General features: G+C 22.9%; 1 protein-coding gene across 1 annotated transcript in view; it reads right to left on the bottom strand.

The window, feature by feature from the left end:
• Positions 1-20,144, bottom strand: part of LOC129605267 (leucine-rich repeat-containing protein 70) — a 119,441-nt gene extending 99,297 nt beyond the window's left edge. Inside the window, exon 1 of the mRNA XM_055514910.1 lies at positions 20,040-20,144. The gene's annotated coding sequence lies outside the window, so the exon portion shown is untranslated. The remainder of the gene's footprint in view (positions 1-20,039) is intronic.
• Positions 20,145-25,823: the final 5,679 nt, after the last annotated feature.

The following is a 25,823-nucleotide window of genomic DNA, read 5'->3' on the forward strand; positions in this document are numbered from 1 at the left end:
TATACGGTAAACTGTAGAAATCTGAAATTTAGCATCTTCTCAGAAGATGCTAATAATTAGTTTATTTCGTGAAAAGATATATTTTTTCCATTTCCCTCACCTCTCAAGCTATCGCAAATTTATAGTATTTGAATTTTCGACGTCTCATATTTCCGAAACTGTAAGCTTTTCCAAATTTGTATAAAAATATTAAAGCTGTTTATAATACAATTTTTTCTTTTCGAAAAATGGAAACAAAACAAAATTATAAAACTGTTACCCCTGATATTTAAAAAAAAATCAGCAAAGATTTTCACAATATAGACACAAAAACTTACAACTCTACATCAGTAACATCCTGTTCTCAACATTCCAGTTCTCAATGAAAATTTTTATTTAAAGTGCATTCGATATCATCTTTTTTTTGAAGATATGAAGGCTGTACAAACCATCATAATATTCACATACCATAAAATTCTAAACATGTTTACTGTTATTAAATTTTCTACAAACCATGAATGTTTTTCAGTATACGTTTTCCTTATTTTCTTTATTAAAAAATTTAAATAAAATAATTTTATTTTTCAACCTCCCAACTGTACTTAGTATATGATTCATACGATTGTGTTTGCGTTAATTAAATCACATAAATATTATTACCTAGTCGGTATATCCTGTAAGAATAATTCATACAAATATTAGAATAAAGGATTACCTGTTATAAAATAATAAAAAATAAATTCATTCGCATAATAAATACGTACATGCAAATATATAAGTATGCACACGCAAGTGCATAGAATTTATAATAAAAATAAAAAGAAAATTGTCAATCAAAAGTAAAGAGTAAGCAATGAACAACATACAAAATTGAAATAGCGACACGGATTTTAACACAAATACACACACTCTCAAACGGAAATAATATGAAGATAGACGTTTTTCCCTTACATTCAATTTGTAGTCAAAAAAAACATTTTCGTAAAATTAAATAAGAAATTTCTAAAATGCAGAATAATAATTTTTATTAACAATTTTTCTCTAATTAAATATGAACAAAAAAAATAAAAATTTACATGGAAACGAAGAAGAACATTTACATTTTTTTTATTAAAATTTCTACAATTTCTGAATATTGACTTGCTAGTAAAGATTTCGTTTCCAGTAGCCAACATAGTTTGAATCGCATTGAAAATCGGACAATTTGTACTCGGAACTATATAGTTAGTTTTACATATATAAAAGCGCTGCATAAGTCAACACCTTGATCATACGCGAAAGCTCCCTTAACTCTTCGATTTCGATAATCTGATTTCTGTAATCGAAATTTATATATTATTTAGTGGGGAAACTATCATTAGATTTTTCCAACAGAATTGAAAAAAAAAGTGCTCAATAGTGTCACGCTACCCGTCCGTCTAGCCGTTCATGCATCTGTTTATAAAACTTTTGCAACCTCTAAAATAAAGCGGCAAGACCTTAAGTACAATTTTACTGTCGCGAAAAAGTAAAAGCAGCCTCTACAAACATAAAACGACAACCGAAATAAAATGCTATCTCAGACATCTCTTTCTTAATCATTTTAACTATGTTAAACGTTTTTCTCTGAGATGATAATGTGTTGGACTCTAAAATTTTCTCCTAATATTCCAGACATTAATAAATAACGTATATTGTTAGAAGAAAAATTTTTTCCAGCACCATCCCCTTCCAAGTTATCACCTCTTGAAATTAATAAAAGTGTAACATTCAATGTCTTTTGTTTCTGAAACAGCAAGCTTTTGCATATTTCTAAGACAAAAAGGTATCAGCAAATATTTTATCATCAACAGATGTAGTTTTTTATCATAACTAAAGGAATTAACCGTTGATTTTGTTTGGAATTTTTTTTTATTCCCCGAAAGATATGCAATAATATTTTTCTCATAACATAATTTCGATATTGGTTTTAGTGAAATAACGTAGGTGTATGATCATCTTAAAAAAGTAGTAATATTCACTTGTTCCAGAAAGGGGGAGTGCTATACTTTAAATTAAATCTAAACTTTCAATTTATATCTATTGAAATTAAAGGAGCACGGAAAATTTCATGTTTTCAATTCTAAAAATAAGGAGTGGGTCTGTCTTTCTTTCTACCTACACTCTTATACTTTGACGTCACAACTTAAATGGCTGTGTCGCATGTAATTTTAAAAACCGCCCAACCCACTTAAGCTCTAGATTTATATGGAATAGTAAAATGAGTGAAATTTATTACTTATTATAGTAGTAACTCTTATTTCTAAATTTTAAAAATTCTAATATTCTCAGTTCTAAGTTCTAAGTTAACATTTTCATTTCTTTTGCTATTGAGAAAATATAATTAAAATTTATTAGCTAGCTTTATAATATTTTATAATAGTAATTTTTGCTTTTGTTTTCTTAACAGATTTTTACTGACTTTTATTATTTTTTATTTTGCATTTTACATAATTTTCAAAAATCCTTTTTAATTTTTTTCTTTAACTACCATTATTATAATCTTTGATCCTTTATCCCTTTGTTTTTTCAATCTTTTTTTTATTATTATTTTTTCTTTTTTGTTTTTCTTATTTTATTTGCCATTATTATTACAAAGTCTCATTTTAAATGCTCTTTATTTAAATTAATTTTTATTATTTAATTTTATTTTATTCTGTTTTTCTTGTTTTCCCTATTTGACAAGGATACGATCATAACATTATGTATGTATATATATATAGGTTTTTTTTTTAGCCCAAAGGAATTTAACTTAATAAAATTTCAATTGCTATAAAGAAATTAAATAAAACATAATCAAATAAAACCCTTGTGTTTCATCTTAAATTTGTGTTAATCCATAAAACACAAAGAGAAAGGGATAAAATGGCTAACCTATTTGTTTGTTTTCTTTTTCTATGCTTTTTATTTTTATTTAAAGTTTAGATTTTCTGTTTGCTTTTGTTATCGTCGCCCATCCTCCTCAATCTGTGGTCCCATTCTGAAGTAGTTTTAATCGTTTTGAATTGAAATAGAAGATACAATTAGGATTGAAAACATAGGAATGGTTGTATTTGTTGCGTGACTTGGACAAACCTCTCATGCTTTTTAAAGTTTATTATTTTATTTTTGAAGAGTCTAAAATTTAAGGTATAATTCGGTTTGCACTTATTTTATTTTATGTTACTTTAGGTTATTTTATGAAAAACAAAGCCTTCATGCTTAAAATAAAGCCCGACACTCTAGTTTAATTTTTTAATTTTTTTTCTTCAAACTTCTTGGAATGGAGTTTATTGTGTTTATAATTGTGTGAATAGTAACTTTACTTTTGTTTACTATAGAAGAAAACTTTAATAAACTTTAATAATCTGAAAATAGAACCAAATCCGGAGTCCTATAAACTTCCATAGCTATATGGGTTGTTGAAATTTCCTTATTTTTCCTATAGAGAATTCAAATTTAATAAGTTAACAAGAACTCATGAGTCTTCCGATCATATATGACTTATAAATAATAATTAAGTGTTTTTCGAATCAGGTGTATTCCCATTTCTGAACAATTTTTTTTCCAAAAATTTTTTGAATATTCTGCAAGTATTGGTAAAGAGCAAACAATAATAACTTGCATGAAAATGAAAGTAACTCGGAAATTTTGAAATACAATTTTGGCATACAAATATTATTAAATTAAACATGTTTGGTAACTCTTAATTTTTGTTACCAAAAATCATAACTAATTTAGCATACAAATACTTACAAATTTTTAAATTTTTGTGAACGAGAACGAAAACCATTTGAATTTTAATTTCTATTTAAATATTAAACCATATACTTCCACTATATAAATTTCCTGTTGAATAAACTATTGAATTGAATGATATTTTCAATCTTCTCTCTTCATATCTGTATGTATAGTTTTAGATGTTTCCGTTTAAACAAAAAATCTCCTTAAATTAATTTCCTCATAGAAAAACAGCGGAAATAGTTTTGTCTTTTAAAGATTTTTGAATTTATTTATTTTATTTATTTATTTATTCTACATAGAGCTAGATAATATTATTAATTTATAAAAAAAATATCCCTTTACTCTTATAGATTAAAAATCCCTTTACTCTTTACATAAATAGAATTTGTTTTTTTTTTTTGGAGAAAATATAAATTCCAATTGATGTAAATTGTTACTGTGGGAATTAAGAATTCTCTTATGTATATTTTGTGAGTATCGTCATGTATTGTAACGTTAATATTCTCAATATCTCAACGAATACGAATATAGTATAACAAAATTATTACAATCGCTCTTATAAAATGTGTGCTGTATAAAATGTTTACTTTACATTCATACAGTTTACTTGTATATTATTAATGAAATATTCTTCTCTGATGTATAAATTGGTTTTCCTTTGTTGACTTTAATTTGAGTCATGAGTAATCGCATTTGTTATATACGTATACAACGATAAAAATCAGCTAGAATTGTTAATTTTTATACCCGTACGAACGTATGTTCGAAGGGTATACTAAATTTGCCTTACCGTTTGTAACGCTAAAAAATAACGGTCTTAGATATACACTCAAGTACATGTTTTTGATCAGCGTCGAGTTCTGAGTTCTAAATCAACTCAGAACTCGACGCTGATCAAATTTTCACAAATCATTTACTGTAGTAAGTGCCAGAACCCTATTTAAATTGGACATACAACTTCAAAATTTATTTGGCTATATCTCAGAAACTATAAGAGCTGTGGTATTGAAATTTCACACAAGTAAATATATTTGTAGGGCCGAAGTGTTTGATAAAATTCTTTAAAATTTTTTCTGCCAGCTGCCATACAACTTCAATAGTAGTTAGGCACACAGTATTTTGGAAAACACAGTGCTGAAATTTTACATAAATTAATATAGTAATACGGTAACTTAAAGTCATAGTCTGTCCCATTGTCAGTTATGGCATATTTACTCGCATATTCGATAACAAATTCGTACGGGTATCACAGAATTGACAAGGTCAACTCTATTTTTTCTCGTTTTTTTTTTTTGTTTTTAAACAATAGCTATCTTTCTTAATAATACATTTCTATTATAAATATTGTGTTGCATATTTCAAGGGGAATATTGTTTATTTACACAAAATACTGAAAATCAATTTCAATAATATTTGAGAACAAAGTATGTTCACACATTATTATAATTAAATTGGCTAAAATTAAGAACTTTCATACGTGTGCAAGTTGTATGAAAATAATTTCATACGTGTGCAGGGGTATGAAAATAAATAAATTACATGATAATATAAATTTTATAATACCATGCAATTTTCGTTCGAATTCATGTTAAAAGATCAGTCCTGTAATGAGAGGGATCCTGGAAATGGCTTCGAAAAAAATTCCATTTTTTGGTTGTTTAAACTTTCGTACATTTTAGATCTTTAAAATATCACATCCTTCAGACAATAAAGGCTCATATTTCGGCAACTTTTTAATTCTATGGCCTTTAATTCAAGAGTCATTAAAACTCTCAGTCGTTAAGATTCGCAGTAGTTACTTATTTCGTTCTTATTTCAACTGAATCAAAAAAAAAATCATTAACACGTACAACTAGAATTAATAATACAATCTCTTTATATAATAATATAGCAGTTTATCTACTTAATACTTGTGTAAGTATACAACGGAATTTTACGATATCCCACTTAAACATAAATATAATTTTTGAATAATTTTTATTCAATTTAATTTCATAAAAATCTATAAAATATTTTCAATTCACTTTAAAATTAAGTTCATTTCATCTGTACACACAAAGTTTATATTGTTCAAATGTGTATTTATCGACAAAATTTATGAAAATTAAGTGAAAATAACAAAAAAAAAACACTTATACATTCATTTTATATAACTTAAATGTCAGCTATTAAACAGAATAAAATATTTTCGGTAAATATAAAAATTTTAACAAAAAAAATAAAAAAAAAAATGAAAAAGAAAAAATTGAAAATAAATTGCTGTTTTTCATTTTTATTTTTTAATTTTAAAAGTAGAAAAAAAATACACATAATATAAATTCTTTTTTTAAACTCTCTACAGACTCAATAACGACATAACAATGCCAAAAGACATTGTATGTACTATGCCTCAGCAGCTTTCCAGTCTCATTGAACATTTATATGAGAATTGAAATGAAAACAGAAAAAAAAAAACAGAAATAGAGAAAAATAAAAAAGAGGAATAAGGACAGAGAGAAATTTATTAAAACCAATGGCGAACTATAAAATAATAAGAAAAAAAAAACACAATCGAAAAAAATAATTATACGAAAACAACAACAACAACAATATTACCGAATTTCGATGAACTTTAATTGAACCTGAAATAATTTCGTGTAGCATGCAATTAAAGTGGAATTAACTTTGATTTATTATTTTGTTAAATAAATAATTCTGGTAAATAAAATTAAATTTTTTTTTTTTTTTAAAAATTAAATAAAATTTGATGAAACCAATTTGTTCGTAAAACAGCACATTTCTCTTTAATAATATGATAATTATCGCATTGTCCCAAGATCGTAGTTGGTAAAAGACTAAACGATTAAAATTTTTTTGATGGAAACAAAATTTTCATTAATTGGCAGTTTTGTTCCATTTGTTTTGTTCCATGTGTTTTTGTGTCTTTATTCCGTTAAGAAAGGCACGGAATTGCTGTCATAGCAGTTTAGGCCATTTCAAGAGGTCTCGTTCATTACAGCATTTTTATCCAAACCCTCTCCCCTATAAGTCAAGAAGCCTCGACACAAACATGCTATTATACTGTTTTACTATTATATACACACTCACATCTGACTATACTATTTTAAAGTGGGAGAACGAGTTCTTCATTTTTTACGAGTTCATTCGTGTTTTGTAATATTTCAAAAATAATTGTAGTTTCGTCACAGTAAATTGTCAAAAACTGTAATTTAAAAACTAATTTTGTTTTATGGAGGAGTTTACTTTTTAGAGCGGACCCATTTCTCATTAACATCCACATACATATAAAACTTAAATTTCATTATTTCAAAGGGCATAGAAGTTTTGTAAACAAAACCCACGGAAAGATGAACAGACAGAATTAAACTATACGGCACACACTTTTTTTTCCCTATGTGTCCGAAATATACTAAAATCAAAAAACAAAAACTAAAAAACAAATACCAAAAATTATTGCTTGTCTATATTATTTGTTTGTATTTTTATTTTATAAAAAAAAAAAAATGGAGAAATTTTAAAAATTATTAAGAGGTGGCACTTAGCCACTTTATATTTTAAATGCCCAATATTGTATACCCAAACAAATATAAAAATTTCAATAATAAATAAAACTGTCATTTCCATTTTAATTATTCAATTACTATTGGAAAGCATACAAAAATAATTTAAGAAATAAAGAATAAGAGAAAAAAAAAAAATTTTTCCGTGAAACTACGAGTATATCGAAAATCGAACATAATAGCTCTATGTACGTAAAAAAAAAATGTTCAAAATGGAAATGTCGAAAAGCAAAAGAATAATAATTGAAAATACAATTATTTGGCAGACCGTAATAAGAAAATGTTTTAAAGTTTTCTAATCAACTTCGAATTATTTAGCACAACATTTGCGATAGTTTCCTAAATGATTTCATAGAATGCCAAAAAAATGTAATTAACTTGAATTTATTTGTAAGCACGTAAAATGTTATTTAATAGCAAAAATGTAGGTCTCACCAAATATTTTTAAGCAAATATATGAAAAATTTTATTAGTGGACCAGTAAATTTCCACTTTTTGCGAAATTTAATCCAGTTCACATAAAATTGGAATATTTGCAATAAATATATGGAATAATAAGTAAAAAATACGAAGGTCTCGAAGTAGTTTGCGAATTTCGTAGCCTGATAATGGCATTATTGCAGTAATAATGTCTATTATACCTATGAACTGAAATTAATTAAAATAAAAATTTTGATTATTTGGAAATATTGTTGAATTTTGTGTATAGAAAAATATTATTCGTAACACCGTAACAATTTAAAGGACAAAATATTACAAAAATCTGTCAACAAAACCCTTTTGCTCTGAATTTTCTTAATATGGCAGTCAACAAACTGATAAATTTTGAAGAACTATTTTGGTGTTAATTTTTTTTTAAGCATTGTACTTTCTTTTTCTCATTATTTTTTAAATAAATTTCAAAATATTAATAATTGTCACGCTCCCTAATGGGTTAATCAAGTATCTATTTTTGTACAATAATTCTAAGACACGAATACAAAATACCCCATATATTTAGCGGGAGCAAATGCAATTGAATCAAAAATTGCCAGTTACTCTAATTCACTTCATTGTAATTCAAAATATTCGAAAAATGTTTTACTAAAATATTTTACATACCTACTTGATTTTACTTAAATTTCACAATATTAAAGATGATGTTTCATCCTAGATGGCAATCATTATGAAAATAGTTGATTTTTTATAAAAAAAAAATCTAATTAAACTTTTGGTCAAGGATTAAATCGTGTATTTTTCAATTGAATAGTTTCAATCCTTGAAAAAAATAAGAAACATTTTTAAGAGTGCAAGTTGCTATGATTTTATGGTTTTTTCACTATTGATATTAATTTTAGTTTTATACTTAAGATTTTGAATGTTTGTTTCAAAAAAAATATAACTGTAATGGACCGCATCGAATACAATAAGGAAGGTTATGTGATGACACCAAATTTCAAATGTCGAGTTCTCGCCATGAATGCGTTTATTTATGATCTAGAGGAAACGTAAATAAATTATTTTTAAATACATAAATGCTTGGATGTCTTTCTGCCTCTCTATCTATTATTCAGATTGCCTGTGCAGTCGTGTATCTCAATTTTAATTTCATCCGAAAATATACATTTGAGTTTATATTGGCCACTTAAGGGACTAATAATTTTTTGGATTATATCATATACCAGCAAATCGCCTACGATTTTATACAAAAACAGTTAGCAAATTTTTCTTTAAATTTTATATAAAAGTTCCCGATTTTAATACAAAGTGCGACCCAGCTATCTGAAGAAATCATGTTTCAGAAACTTTTACTATATAGGCCGAATTCATATACTATTTTGCTTATATATAGTAAAATAATCAACTTAACAAGACAAACAACCAGGAAATTGTTTCGACAATGTCAGGGCTCAGAAACTGGAATATAAAATGAACTTCTTCTAAGAGCCAAATTTACATTTTTCTAGGTGTACATTAATTACAAAATTACTGACTTCTTTAAAATGTGATAGAAGTATTTAAAGAAATAAATAGTGGATTTTTATTGGAATGAAAAAAGATTATGGTCTGATCAATATTGAGATTCAGAAAGTACAAATTCTAGCCGAATATACGCTGTTCACATCAGACTTTTTTTTTTTTTAATATTTTCAAACTATCACTTACAGAAATTGCAAAAATGAGAAACAAAAAAAAAACTTTTCATTTTAAATAATGTTTTAAAGTTGAAATCTCTGCGAATTTCATGAACGGAGCAAAAAAAACAATGTGTTTAAGGATAAAAATAATAAAAAAAAATTGAAACTTTCTCCTTTTTAAAAATGATTTTTTGTTTTTTTTTTTTTCACAATACACTTTCATATTGATACTTACGGGTACGCTAACAATAAATTAAAAAAGTTATGTTAAAAAAAAAAAAAAATTTTTTTTCCATGACTACACTATAAAAAATTATCTAAAAGTTTTGCTCCTTTCTGTTGCATATCGTTGATTTTTTTACTTTATCGCAAAATTATAAGCGCAACACAATACAAAAATAAAAAAAAATTTGAACGCTTAAATAATTGTTCAACAAAAATATTGTAATAAACGACAGCGAAAGTATAAAACAACGTAATCATAGAACAAAAGAAAATAACCGTTTCAATTTACAAGTGAGTTACAATATTAAAAACAAAAAAAAAAAAAAATCGCTTTAATTACGCATTCAACTGTCAGTAGTATCGCTTACATTTTTTTTCTACATCTTTTTAAAATGAAAAACTTTTTTAGTCATAGTTTTGTACTTCAATAAAAATTCGTAAAATTAAACCATTTAAAATTCATTCAGAATTCACACACATACAAGTACAAATAACAAATATTGCTTTAACTGTTAAATTGACACATTTATTATTGAAATGTAATTGTATAGGAGAATGAAACAAATACGGCAGGCTCTTTCATTATGGCAACTATAACTGCATGCAATTTATTCAAAAGAATGTCATAATTTGAGTGAACTATAAGCATACGGCCATTTCAATAAATTAATCAACTAATGATGCCCGAAAAGTACATTTGTTTCACTTAGATATGTAGTGTGTATCACATATTCTCTTCGTTTTCTCTTCCTCGGTCGTATAACAACAAATATTTCAATTTAATTCATACATTGTAGCTCTAATTATTATTGCATACTTTTAGGGACCGATATTCTTAATGTTCGATATTCTTTAAGTATAAATTTTAATCTTTTAATTTTTTACTCTCATTTTAGTTATTTTCTTTAAATTTAAACAATTTAAGTGATTATTAACCATTTCTTACATATCTTGATTTACATATCATAATTGTTTACATTCATAACAAGTTGTTGAATGAAAATAATGTAGAACGATCGAATAATAAAATCAAATCTTTTGAACTTAAAATTTCACCCAATTTTAATTTTTGGATGCAATTCATATTTCCAATGCATATTAATTAGGATGATAGAATATTAAAAAATCGAACAATTGTAGAAAAGTATCATAAAGATTAGGAGTAAACTTAAAATTTTCAATGTTTATAAAGGTAATTGAAATTACCCTCAGGAGTTAAACTATTTATATATATAATTTAGTTTCGTTTTAAAGAAGGAATATATTTAAAGTAAATGGAACCATTAAATTATTACTCATTTCTGAATTGGATATTATTTTCAATTTATTGTCGATTCATACTACTTTTGTCAAACAATCTAAATTTCGCCCATCCGCAACTATGAAAAATTATAATTTTTCTCATATTTTTTTTGGAATACCCTAAAATTATTTAGTTATTCTGAAAGTAGATATGCGAAAATTTCAAAAACTAATTTCAAAAATTCTCTCTTAATTACAATTTATTTATTTTTCAAAAGTTTTTTATGCAAATGCCCAATTTTCCCTCATTTTTTTTTTCAAATGTAATTTTTCAAAATTTATTTTATAAAAAAAAAAATTTTCTGTTTTAATATTCTTCAATAAACATTCCAACTTAAATATTTTTCTGAATTCAAAAGATCTCATCTTACACCATAACTATTATAATTTAAATGAAAAAGAGAAACAATTAAAATGTTAAGAGAATGGCCATAGTCATAAACTTCAAATATAGAAGCTACTACGGTTCTTAATCTTTTCATTATTTTAAACAGTTTTTGGAATGAAAAAATAAAAATAAAAAAATTCAGTTATTCTCTGACCTTTCACTATTCTATTTATTTTCTATTTGAACAATTTAAATTTTATATAACTATAATTATTATACTTATATAGAGAATAATTTACTATGAAGGATTTATTAAAGTTCTTCTTTAATTTTCTTATGTTTTTCTTTAATTATATTTAATTTCCGTTCTTCTTTTTCAATATTCCATTTCATTCTTTAACTAGAACAAGGATAAAAAGAAGTTTTCTATTATAAAAATCTTTTTTTTTTGTTTAAAAAAAATGAAAATATAAGAAGTTTTTCAAATTACTTTATATAGCTTTACGTTCCATTCCATCCAAACAGATTCCATTGATGGCTGATCGATGGTACGCTAATGAAATAATAATTCGACTTTCGTAAACTATTTCTGAATTAATCGAATCAAATCTCATAGAATTAGGAAAATACGAAGCAAAGTACAATTTACCAGAGTAAGAATCATGCCATAAAATATAATATCACACCAGGTGTCCTAATCAAAAAAATAAGAGCTTTCAAATTTATACATTCGGGTCGAAACATTAGAAATTGTCGGGATTATATTCGAATTGAGTAAAATTTAAAAAAAACTGAAATCTGGGTAGTTGTTAAGTTGAAAAATTTTGAACCTGACTTTATAGCTGTTCAGAAAACACTAATTTTAGGAACTTTAGCATAATTAAAAATTAAGTTACCGCACACGGTCTTCGTGACAGTATCACCCAAAAATAATATTGATAAGCATTAAAGCCAGTAAACTGCAGAAGACCTCTTGCAAACAAATTAGCATACAAATTTAGTTGGCAAAAGGGTGTGAGAATTTCGTAAAATAGAAATTTGCTTATAAGTACATTGAAATATACAAAAATATTAGCCGTACCGTAATTAGTTTGAAATACTAATTTATCGAACCGTAAACGGTTTACTACCAATGATTTTAAATAAAAATATTAAAATTTTATGTTTACTCAGAAATAAATGAAAAATAAAAAAAAAAAATTAATTGAGAAGGTGATGAAAATAAAATTTTTAATGAAAGTTGAAAAATGCAATTTGAAAATTTAAAATTTTCCTTCAAAATATTCATAATTTTCAAAAAAATAAAAATAAAAGAACGAAAAAATAAAATTTTCATTTATAATTTTATTCAATGAATAAAGATAAAATTGAGATTAGGAAACTAAAACCAAATAAAATCAGAGTTTCTCTATAATTTACCAAAATTCTGTGGTATTTTGATAAAAAAAATGTGATATATTTTCTTTTCGGAATGCAATTAGAAATTGTCGTTGTTTTTTTTTGTTATTGTTTTTTTTTCAATTCCTTTTCAAATTTGAAATTGGATTTTGCTTAAATTGTGAAAGAAATACTAGGAGCAGTATAAAATTTGCCACATTAACAGAATACAAAAAAATGTTGACATAATTGTGACATAATTAAGGGAAACAAGACAAAAATATTTTTTAAAGAATTTTCACATTTTTTTTATCTATTCATCCATTTTATATTTACCAAAAAAATAAGCCAAATTTTTAATAACAAATCAGAAATTTATTCGAAAATTTTCCAGCTTTAGAAAATTATTCTGCATTTGTGATTATTTCTGCATTTTCCCAAACCTTATTTTAATATTTTAGAATTTATTAGGTTTTTGGCAATTTATCATGATCGGTGAAGCGAATGACATTTTTGATACGTATTAGGATTGTCGAACTCGCCTTCGAAATTCTAAGAGAATTACGATCAAATTGGATGATGTAATTTTTAATGTTTTGAAGGATCTAACAGATGAAAACTATTCGCTTTACCAACCATAACAAAGCTTTTAAATTAACTAATTTTTAAAATTCAAAATGCATTTCGGTCACTTTTTCTAAAATCCAAAATATTTCAACTTCAAAAACCCACGTTCTTAAAATATTCAAACCTATAAATATGCAAAACTTCGTTAAATTTAATTTAACATTCGTACATAACAGGCTTGTTAATATTATAACAGATTTTAGCTCTATAACGATTATATTTTGTCTAATATATTCGCACATGAATTGTGATATATTTATCATAGTAAACGGATAGTCAAGACCTTAAAACAATGAATGCCAGTTGATTGCTACTCTAAAACATTTACGTGGTGTAGTTTCTCAAGAGAAAATTTCACACAATTGAAACATAGTGTCTATATTATTCATAATAAACAGTATGCCGATTATACAAATGTAAATCCTAAAATTTTTCTTTAAATATTTAAGTTTTAATTAAATTATTCATTTTGTTAAACTTTTTAAGAAATTCTACATAAATTAAACTAACAATTTTGGAAAATCTTCTATTCTTACACCAAACGTAACAAACTATTTGCTCTTTCATTTTCCATTTTCCTTTAAAATGCAAATTACAAAATAAATGTAAAGATTAAACAATTAAAAAATTAAGTAAAAATTTTATAAAAGAAAAAAATTTTTGCTGCTAAAATAAATTAAAAATTATTCATAATCTCATAAGATTGTGCGATTGTTAAAGAGACTGAAAAGAGCAATTAAAAATTATATAAATATTTTCTTCAATCACTGAATTTTCTAGAATGAATGTTAAAATGTTAAATGTGTCCGTACTCTTCACAATAAGTATTAGCTTTACGTCTGTAGATGTGCTTATGGCAAATAGGCAGGAATACAAACTTAAAAGCTACTATAGTTTAGTTGATCTAGAGAAGCAATCGTGTTTAATTAGAATATAACGAGAGTAAAACGAGAGTAACTAATATCTCAAATGGAATTAACTGTTTAGTGAATGTATAATTGTGAATACTTAACGCAAAAGAAGTTGATTTTCACGATCTAGAAGAAAGCAGTTGCATTGAAGTCGTCGTTTTGTATAATTTGAAAACTTCGCAAGATATTTAAGAGATTCTTGCAATAAGATTTCGGACTTCTTCCATTTTATAACAAGGATACTATTTGTTAAGGCGGAACTATTTAACCACTTTCGTACTTTAAGCTTTAGATATATGAACCTATCCAACACGCCAAATCCACATTATACCCAAGTGAAAAATTTTTCAATTAAAATTTTACACACACACACACATTTAAATTATTACGGTTTTTATAATTAAAAAATTCAATTTAAAGTTTTAGATAGATGCGTCTTTTTTTCTACCACTTTTCAAAAGTTGAAATCTATGTGATTAAAGAAACCTATAATGAACAATTGTAAATATTTTGGTAATAAACTAAAAAACTTTAAGAGAAAACAAAAGCAGAAAAAAAAAAATTAATAGAATTTTTTCTCTTCTTTGCAATTTTTAAAGCGCACCATTGCATATTGCAATTTTCCCTTTTTAAATGTTTACAAAACAAAAACACTAATAAATTTTTAAGAAAACAAAAAAAAAAATAATATGAAAACTTTAAAAAAACTTTAACAGGATCCTTATATTCCTTGTTTAACGTAACCGTATCCTTGTAAATGAAAATATAAGAAATTGTTGCTGTTGCTTCTCCTATATTTGACGTCGATATTGTGCTTTTGTTTAGAAAAGTAAAATAGAAATTTAAATAAAGAATAAAACAAGAAAATAAAATCATCCAGGAATTCTAATTTTCGCAAAACTTTCAAGAATAAAATTACATAAACAAATAAAGAAGAAGAAAATTATGCGGTGTTGAATAATACTGCTAGGGCAAAAAAAAAAATACCAAAGCAACTGTTGCAATACTACTGAAATTAAAAAATTATACAGAACGCAATTTTATTTCTTTCATTAATTTTGTTAAATTAATTTTTAATTTTGTTTAAATTTTAAATAAAATTTTTAATATGAATTTCGTATACCTTCTTTTATTTCCGAAGAAAAAAACAAAATTGTTGCTTCTCTTCTTTCATAATTGCGAATAATTATTTTATGTTCTTCTTTTTGTTTCTTGATAAAGAAATTTGCAAAAAAAATTTTTCCCACATAATAAATTCTGTGGTTCCAAGAGAAAAATTTTAAAGTTTAAATTTAATTAAAATAAAATTGTAACATTGTAACTTTGAATCTTAATTTTGGAACTATTTGAACAAATAAGGTACATCAACAAAATTCGACGCACTGAATACGGTTCAAATCCTGAAAAATTCTAATTACCAAAAAAATAAAATGGCATCAAACGTAAAATGAGTATAGTTGTTTCATCGTAACTATTTATAAATGCAATTTGTTCAATTTTAAATCTTATCATAGGTTTAAGAGCTTCTTTACAGCCTATAATAAGCTTTACTGTAAATATTGAGCTTTGAATTGTTGCAATAACTTTTTGCAACGTAAGTAAGATTTCTCGCTTTAAAATTTCTAAAAATATTTCCTCTTTGCTTTCTGAGAAAATCATTAAAAGTTTGGAACTTAATCAATAATAATTTTTCTCCGAGTCAAATTCGGCAACTTATGAAATTCTTAAATTTCGATTCCAAACTATATTGCGTTGAGGCTATTTATTTCTGATGTCATTACAGAGTATTTTATTATATAATTCCAATATTAAATCTATCGGGAATTTTATAAACTACGACAATTATAACCATAACATGTATTTTTCAAAATTTCATAATAATCATGATTTGTCGTCACTTATTAATAAGAAACTCATTTAAAATACAATTGCATAAAATAAAATGTTCCTGAAATCATAGTCGTTGATAAACAGTGTTCCACTTGATTTGCAGAAATTTGTAAAATCTTCCTATACATTTATAAATTTACAAAAGCAATTTGGGAATTGAACTTTAAATAAAATTTATTAAATATCAATTTATTAACATTTTTTTTCAAAATCTAAAGAATTTTATACTATTTTCCTATACATAGAGAAGTAGATTTTTCTATATAATTGCCTATATTTTAATTATACAACTATTTTATATACTACATTAACAATTTTCTTTTAATTCAAAAGGAAATTTTTTGTTTGAAAATAAATTGCCCGTATTTGCTTTTCGGTTTTTATTATGTGAGACTTTCTAAGAAGATCTGAGACAGTATTCCATCCTGATCAATTATTAGCATTACAAAATAATGAAAATATTTTGGAAGAAGTTATTAGAATCAATTACTTTTGAATAATTTAAGATTTTATTAAAATAAACATTTTAAAAATTTTTAAAAATACATGAACACAGTAGAGAAATTTAAATGTAAAATAATGCTAGAATTAGTGCACTTTCAAATACACTTAAATTGCAAAAATTTTTACAATGAATATTCGTAATTATTAAAAATTTTGTATTAAAATAATTTCGCCAACCCAAAACCTTAAGTTTTTCGTTCTGGAATACCTTCTTCTTCTATAAATCTTGAAACTTTCAAATAGTTCTAGTTTCTGGAACATTTTTTTTAAAAATATGGCAATATCATAATTTTTAAACATGGGTCTTGTTTTTTTGAAAATACCAATCAATAATAATCAACTCAATAGTATTCAAAATTATTAATGTAATTAATTTAATAATAAAATAATCACAATTTTTAAATAAAAATTATGGCTGTTGGTTTACAACAATGTGGTTTTATTGATTTCTATTTAAATTCGATTGGTGACCCAGTGAAATAATTTTTATCAAAAAATATTTTTCTATATGCATATAGTTGTACATTTTACAACGATATAATGCAAGCTCAATACTTATACAGTAGCGTTGCCGTATTTTCTTTTAAACTAAATAATTGCATACATTTAGGATGAGCAAAATGAAAAAAAAAATTAAAAATGAATGATTGATGGTTGAATTCGACGCAGAGTGAGTTCTAAATTTCCTATTAAGTTGTTATTTTTATAAAAATTTGAAAAAGATTGCAGTTTCAGAAATGTAGGGCGCCGATAATTCAAATTTTACGAATTTCGAGACGCGATTACTTAGAAAGTAGTGAAGATGAGCAAAAAAAAATTTTTTAGTAATATCAAAATTCTAACAATGTATACAAGTTGCTACAACTTCATAACTCTACAATTACTTAGTAGTAAAAAATTCCCGGTTTCAGATAACATTTAATGTTAATGGTTATTTTAATGTTTGGCTATGTTAATTTGTATAGCCAAACATTAAAATATAATTTGTACTGAAACTATTCTACTTGTAGATTACGATTTTAATCTTATATTTCGAGTAATAATTATTCAAGTATACAAAAATATGAAGTTAAATTTTAATATAAAATATTAAAAATTGAAATTGTACTTCAGTTTGAGCTGAGAGTTTGAGCAAACAACTGCAAATTAATTTAAGACAATCTTGTTAACTATAATTACTTTAGTTTAACAATTCAAGAGCAAATAATTAGTCAATCTCAAAATATTAATTATTAAAACTTAAAATTAAAGACGAAAAATCTATTCTTCAATAATTTGCCATTCTTAGGGACTCATCGTGTGCCAAGCTATTTTACCAAGTGAGAAGAAATTGAGTAACTATCATAAATTTGAATAACTGTATACAAAATTTATTAACTTTGTTTTTGAAAGTCAGACGTTTTGAGAATTTGAGAAAATTATTGTTGACTGCTGTTTTGAAAATATGAGTAATCTTATTGGAAAAATTAAATATCCATTAGAAAAATAAAGAACTCTGATAAAGAAAATAAAGAGTAAAAAGAAAAACCAAGATACACAAATAAATTTAAAATTAACAACCGTTAATAATTTATTTCCAGAACAAATCGATTTTTTCATTTAACTTAAAAAATCGATGACAATTCATTTAGGTTTAATTATTTAATTCATTTTGGATCTTAAAATATATAATTAAAGGAAATAAACATTATAATTTTTATGGGGACATTAGTTGCAACACGTCACAAGTTTTGTTTATTATGTAAAATGGCGTATAAAAGAGACAATATTATACACATAATATACGTATTTGATATCCGGTGTACAGTAATTAATTATGGATCTTAAAGGTCCTTTCATATTTAACCTTGTTCTTTAATGTGCTTTTTTAATGTTCTTTTACTTATTATTCACATTAAACAGTTTAAATTAAAAGAATTATTAATTTTTATGTTTAAAGCTAATTTTGCACCTCTTAAATATTATTTTAAAATAATTAAAAAAACTTTTATTTTACCTTAAATAACAAGGATAATAAAGGAAATCTGCTACATTTTTTAAATTGGAATAAAAAAAAAAAAAACAAAGCAAACATTTGGGGTAATAAAAATAAATGTTTTTTTTTAATGTTTGGGTGTGTGTTTCTTACTTTATTTATTCATACAATTATGGAATATAAATTAAATTTAATTTAAAATATAATAAAAATTATAATGAAATTTTATTACACCAACATTTTTATAATTTTATTAAAATAATCAAAAAAAATTTTGAAAAGTGGATCAATTGTTTTATTGGTGGTAAAATAAAGAATTTTTAAAACAAAGCTTTAAATTTAATTTTAAAACTCATACACTTAAATTTATTTATAACAAGAATTTATATAAAATAACGTACTTTAAGAGAAGAACGAGAATAGGGGTCAGCTCTGTGACACTTGAACGTTAAATTAGAACAATCATATTTGCAATTCATAGAGTTTTGCGTCATGATTTTCAAGTTTTATACATATAAAATTTTTGAAAATAACAACCCTATTCATTTTATCCGCTTATTGGAAATTTTAGTACAGAGTCTTACTGAAACAATAAATTACGGCCCAATTACTTTTGCAGTTGAATGTCAATATCACTGACTCGACCACCCAATTAATTAAATATAGGATTCTGGTATTTAACACTATAAGCAAGTTTTCCTAAATGTAAATAAATAAGACTTTGTAATTTAATCTTTTGAGTGCACACATGTTCCACTATGAGATTAGTTTACTTTCAACTCTCAAGAGCGAATGCAAAAAATTTGAGAATATAAGAAACTGTAATTGTTTTTATTACACAGAGATATTAAAAAATAAAAAATTTAAGCTCTTTAAGGACAATATTCAAAAATGGTACATGTGTGCACTCAACGTATCTAAAAAATAAGTGTGCACTCAAATGGTTAATTATTTCAAGATATTTATTGTTGAAAATTAATTTATTATTTGGGTAACTTCAGATTAAGAACCTCATTAAATTAATAAAATATATGGGGCACAATGTTCTTGGATCATTTAACATATTAGAAAATTAATTTCAATAATAGTCTTGCTAATATCAACTAAATAAGAAGTATATAATTGGTAATATCTTGCAAAAACAATAATAATTAATTAATCAGAAAAATTTAAGAACTGAATCTAGGTACAATTTCAATTACCACTAACTATATTCCTTAAAATGTACTGAATCTAGGTACAATTTCAATTACCACTAACTATATTCCTTAAAATGTACTGAATCTAGGTACAATTTCAATTACCACTAACTATATTCCTTAAAATGTTAATTATGATTTATGACAAATATCTCTCTAATTAATGTTACAATTAAATTAGAATACAAAATTTTCAATTAATGAAAATGAAATTTATTTAAAATAAAATTTAATATTTCTTAAAACAATTATTAAATATATAAAAAATTTAAATATGATTTCAAAAATATTAAGAACTACTCACCTTAAAATATGAATTATTTTTTAATTTTATTTACAAAATATTTTAAATAAAATTTTATTTTATATATAAAATTAACCACAATTTATTTTTCGCCTTAAAATTTTTATAATGTTATTTATAATATTTTAGGAAATTTTTTCAAATGAAAAAATTATTTAAAAATTTCTATTTAATTTTCTTTTTAAAATATTATTTATTAATTATTAATTATAATATATTGATAAAATAAATTTAATATTTTACATAAAATTTGCAAATAAATTTTTATTAAAGCTAAAAATTTATAAAAATCTAACAATGTATCTACAAATATTTTAATTATAAAAATCAAAATATTCTAAAATTTAAATTATTAAAATTCTCTATTAAATAAAATTTTTTTAATATTTATATATTAAAATATTCAAATTTTTCAAAAAAATTTTTTTGTTTTATTAGTTCTAATATGAATTAAAATAATTTTTTATTTTAAATATTTATAACAATATACTTGTATAACAGTTATATTCTGTTATACTTGTATAACAGAAAAATATTAATTATTTTTTAACAAATAATTTTAATAAATTTGCAATAACAATTAATGTTAATAAAAAAAAAAAAAAAAATATAATATCAATTCGTTTCTAAAATTTTGAAATTTTTTTGTTTTTTTGAATCAAAATTGTCCTTTAAATTACAATTCATTTAATATTTTATAATAATTAATCTAGAAAATCATATATACCTATTTAATATTTATTTGATATTAAATTACAAATCACATTATTTCAGAAAAATTCTAATATTTATTACTAATTTTAATTATTACATATTTTTAATAATTATTTATTAATTTTTATTTATTATTTAATTTTATCAATATTTGTTCTTATTCTGTTTAAAATTATAAATTGTTTTTAATTTAATTGAGTTTTATTATTACTTCATTATTGCATTATTTTATATAATTATATTGTAATTATCATATTATTACTTCATAATTAATTATATTTAATAACATTTCGATTATTGGCTATTTTGTGTTTTTATTAGAAAAGCAAAATATTCTTATTTAATTTAATGAAGTTTCTTTTTCCAGTGTAAATTTCTAAATATATTTTTATATAGCATAAGTACTTTAATAAGCAAATCTCTTATAGTAATTTATATGATAATTAATAAAAAAAAAAATAAAATTAGTTTTATTAATATTTTAATTTTTTTTAATATTTTATTTTAATTATTATTTGTTATAATCATTATTATTATTGTTATGATTATTATTATAATTATTATTGTTCCTCTTTATATGAATTAAATATGCATTTTAAATTTTTTCTTACATAATTATTTAAAATATTTTATAATTATTTTTTATAATAATTGACTTTAATTTGTATAACTATTTTTTTTAATTAATTAATTTACATTTAATAAATTTTACTGTTATTATAACATTTTATTAATTTACGGTTATTTTATATACTTGTAAAAGTTTAATTTATTAAATTTCTCCATATATGCAGGATTTCTTTTATGAAAAATTTATTTTGCCTTCATTTTTTTTGAACACTATTTTATTAATTTCTAAAATTATAAATAAATTAACATTCGATTATTTTTAATATAATATATAGTTAATATATTATTAATCGGAAAACTAATAATAATAATTAATATAAAAAAAATATTTATTAATTCATAATATAATAGATTATTTAATTTTAATATTAAATTATAAAAATTTAAGCAATGAAAATATAATAAAAATATTATGAAATATTATTTTACATTAATTAAAATGAAATATAATTAAAAAAAAAATGCTAAAATAAAATTTAAAATAAATTTGACACAAGCTAATTAGTAAACAACAAAAATAACAGTTTAATCACAAAATTTATTTGACTTTTAATTAATTTTATTATTATTATTATAACTGTAAATATTTAATAACAAAATAAAATATTAATTAAAACAAATATAATAATTAAAAATAAATTTAATTTTAATTTTTAATTATGATTAATAGTTTTTTTTTTTCTTTTTTTATTAATTTTTTCATAATTATTTTTTTTCTCTTTCTTTATTTTATATTTTGTTTCGAATTTCTTTAAATTTTCTTCTATTTTCTTTTTCGTAATAATTTTTAAAATAAAAAGCCAACACTTAATTTCAATGCACTCTCAATTAAAACTAATTTTAATTATTTTTTTATTATTCTTATTTTTTTTTTTTTGCTAAAGTATAACATTTTATAAATTAATTCATATATATACACATATATATTTATATATGTATGTGTATATAATTATAATAAATTATATTTATAGTATTAATTATATTTTACTATATTTAAAAACGAAAAAAAAAAACTAAAAATTAAAAAGAATAATAAGAATAAAAAAATACAAAAAAAAAAAAAAAACAATAAAATAATAAAAAAAAAAAAGTAGTATAAAATATGAAAATTTATTATGTTCGAAATTCGCATCCGTACAGTAACACGCACGTTAAACGAATAAAATAGTACGTTAAAATACCGTTATTTATTTGTTATCCGTCATAAAGAACATAAAGAGATAAAACGAATTATGTATGCATTGTATACATGCTATACTTATATACATATATAAAATAATATCTATACACACATTTATACACTTATATATTATACACATATATATATATTTAATTTTCGTCTTCTGTTATATTCTTTTATATTTCTATTATATTTTTATTATTATTATTTTTTTTTCTTTTTATTGAATTTTCTTCATTTCTTCGTAGATTTTTTTTCATTTTTATCGTTCTTATTCGACTTTACGGTTATATTGCATGCTCTTAACCGTTATAATTTTTGTTTTTTTGTTTTTTTTGTTTCCTTTTCTTTTTAGTATTCTTTTATTTTTATATGTTTTTGTTGCTGCTGTTATATTTTATAATTTTTTATTATTTATTCTCTTTGATTGTATATGTTTCATTTATGTCGTATATATTTTAAGTCTTTATCTTATTGTTTTTGGTTTTTGTTGTTGTTCTTGTTTTCATATTGTAATTATAACGTATTTTTATTTCTTACATATTATTTTTCTTTTATTTTATGATTATTATAGGTTAGGTTTTCGTTTTTTGCTTTTGGTTTAACGGTATAATTTGATGTATTGTTGTCAAAAATTATAAATTATGTACGTATGTATAAATGTGTATATATGTGAAATGCATAATTAGATGAAAAGATTTATTATAGTATACATTTTTTTTGTTTTTTTTCTTGTTTTGCATTTTATTTTTTCTCAAATTTTTAATATTTTTTTATTTTATTATTGCAGTTACTCTTAAATATTGAATTTTATTGCATATTTGTTTTTGTTTTTGTTATTTTTTCTTTTCAAAAGTTTAAATTTAATTACATTGTTTCGAAACTAATTCAAAAAAATTAAAATAGAAAAAAAAACAGAAAATCAAAAATAATTTTTTTTCTTTTTTTTTTGGTTTTTTGTTTTTTTCGTTTTAACGATAGTTTTGAGTTGTACGTGCGTACGTAGTGTGTTGTACCGGCAAATTATAAAACTACACTAAATTTGGAAAATTGTGCATTTTATCCGTTATTTACGAATAGAAAAGAAAAAAAAAAACAAGAAAATTTTTTTCTTCTTTTTTTTCATTTTTATTTTATTATAAATTTTACAATACACAAAATTGCAAGAAAATTTTTTTATATTATATAGAATTTTTACTACAAGAGTATGTTTCATATATATATATATAATATTTGTATGTAAAATATTAAATGTATATGTATATATAGGTGTGTATGTATAATTTATTTTTCTATAATATTTTGTTGAAGAGCTTTTTTAATGTCTTTGTTTCATTTCTTTCTTGTTTTCATAGTATTTTTTAATATTTTCTCTTTTTTACTTAGATAAAAATCCGAAGATAATACGAACGACCGAAATATTTGAAAATACGAAATGATTTTTCTCTTCTCTTAAAAAATTATTTGTTGTTATTTTACAAATTTCTATAAATTACATATACATATACCTACGTATGTATATTATAATCAAAAAATTCTCGATATATGTGGTATGCTCTTAAAACATTTGAATATTTTGAAAATTAACTTAATTTGTTTCAACACATTTTTATGTAATTATTATGTAAAAAAAATTAAATAACAAGGAAAAGGAATTTTTTTCTTTGTTTAGAATAATCCTGTTTCTATATTTTTTGGGTTCCCTTTCTGTTTATATCAGTTTTTACTCCAATATGACAATTTCTTTACACGTTTTGCTTTAACATCGACTTTTGCTTAAAATAAAAAAAATGGAATTTCGTAGTACAAGTTCAAGTTGCGAGCAGAAAATATATTAAGCTTTGAATTATATATGGTACAAAAGAATTTTTAAATTGTCGGTAAAGATAAAATAACAAAAAAAAATTGCCATTTAATATGAATGACAGGATTTATCGCTGGCACCCCACACTATTAAATTTTTCTAATAACCTTCCAATTTCTCAAATTTCTAAAGAGATTTTCAATGAAATCATTTCCTCTCCTAAAAAAAATTCGAATTCTTATTTTAAATGCTAGAATAAAATAAATGATATCTTAAAAATTTGGTATTTTAGAAACCCCATCATAATTTTAATGCCTGAATTGATACAAAAAACTTCAAAGGAATAAAAGGCCTAAATTTTAAAAATTTTCCAAAAAAATTAAATTTTTTTGCTCTAGATAATTTATTAAGTACGAGTCTTACAACTCAATCTTTTGCCATTTATTCGACCCCAATTACAATATCCTATTGAAAATGCAACTATATAACTATATAAACAGTGTAATATAAGAATATTATGAAATGTGTTAAACCAGCACATAAACATTTTTCTTCACTGATCATTAATAAGCAATGACGTCAATTACATGTTATTATTTTCATCTCATTTTTACCCATATTATTTTGTTTCCCAAAACCAAGGAATTGATTCAAGGATATTCCTTGTAAACTACTTCTGCAAAATATTTTTTAAAATTTTATTATAATTATTAAAAATATAGAGAACATTTTTATTTTGTTTTCAAAAATATAAAATTTCCAAGATATTTTTTGAAAATATTGCATTTTTTATTGAAAAGGAAAAATTAAATTTCGTTTTTTTCCTCCTCTTCAACAATAACAACACGAAAACCTATATTCTCTTCCTTAAAGAAAATTTGAAAAAGAACAAAATTGAGAGAATTTTTGAATGCAATTTTGTTATTTATTTTCTCTTAATTTTTTGAAATTATAATGTTTCTCTCCCCAAAAATTCATATCATGGTACATACTATTTATTCAAAAAAAAAATAAATTTGAAAAATTTTGAATTGTGAATTCATAAAAACAACAACAATAATAATTTGTGGAATCTATTCCTTCTCTAATCTGACTCTGTGGAACTTATTGAGAGAGCGCATACTCCATATTTTCTTGTTCTCTTAAATAAATTAAAATTTTTTTTTTTCTTGTTTATTACTTTTATTTGAGAATTTAATGAATTCGGTCATAATTCGGTTAGAAAAAAATGGAAAGGAAAAAAGGACTACAAACTTCGTTTCTTATTAGCGTTTTTTTTTTTTGCAATTTTTATTTTTTAATTTCTAATTTTTTTTTTTTTTTTGTGTTTTTATTTTAATTTTATCTTTTGATGTTTAGCACAAGACTGTCAACTTCAATTTAGATTATTATCCTTTTTATTTCAGTTTTTTCAGCTTTTTTATTTTTTCTTGCTGTTTTTGTTGTATATGTGTTT

The sequence above is a fragment of the Condylostylus longicornis genome, unplaced genomic scaffold, assembly GCF_029603195.1.
Source record: "Condylostylus longicornis isolate FDR11 unplaced genomic scaffold, ASM2960319v2 ptg000013l, whole genome shotgun sequence".
Taxonomy (NCBI): domain Eukaryota; kingdom Metazoa; phylum Arthropoda; class Insecta; order Diptera; family Dolichopodidae; genus Condylostylus; species Condylostylus longicornis.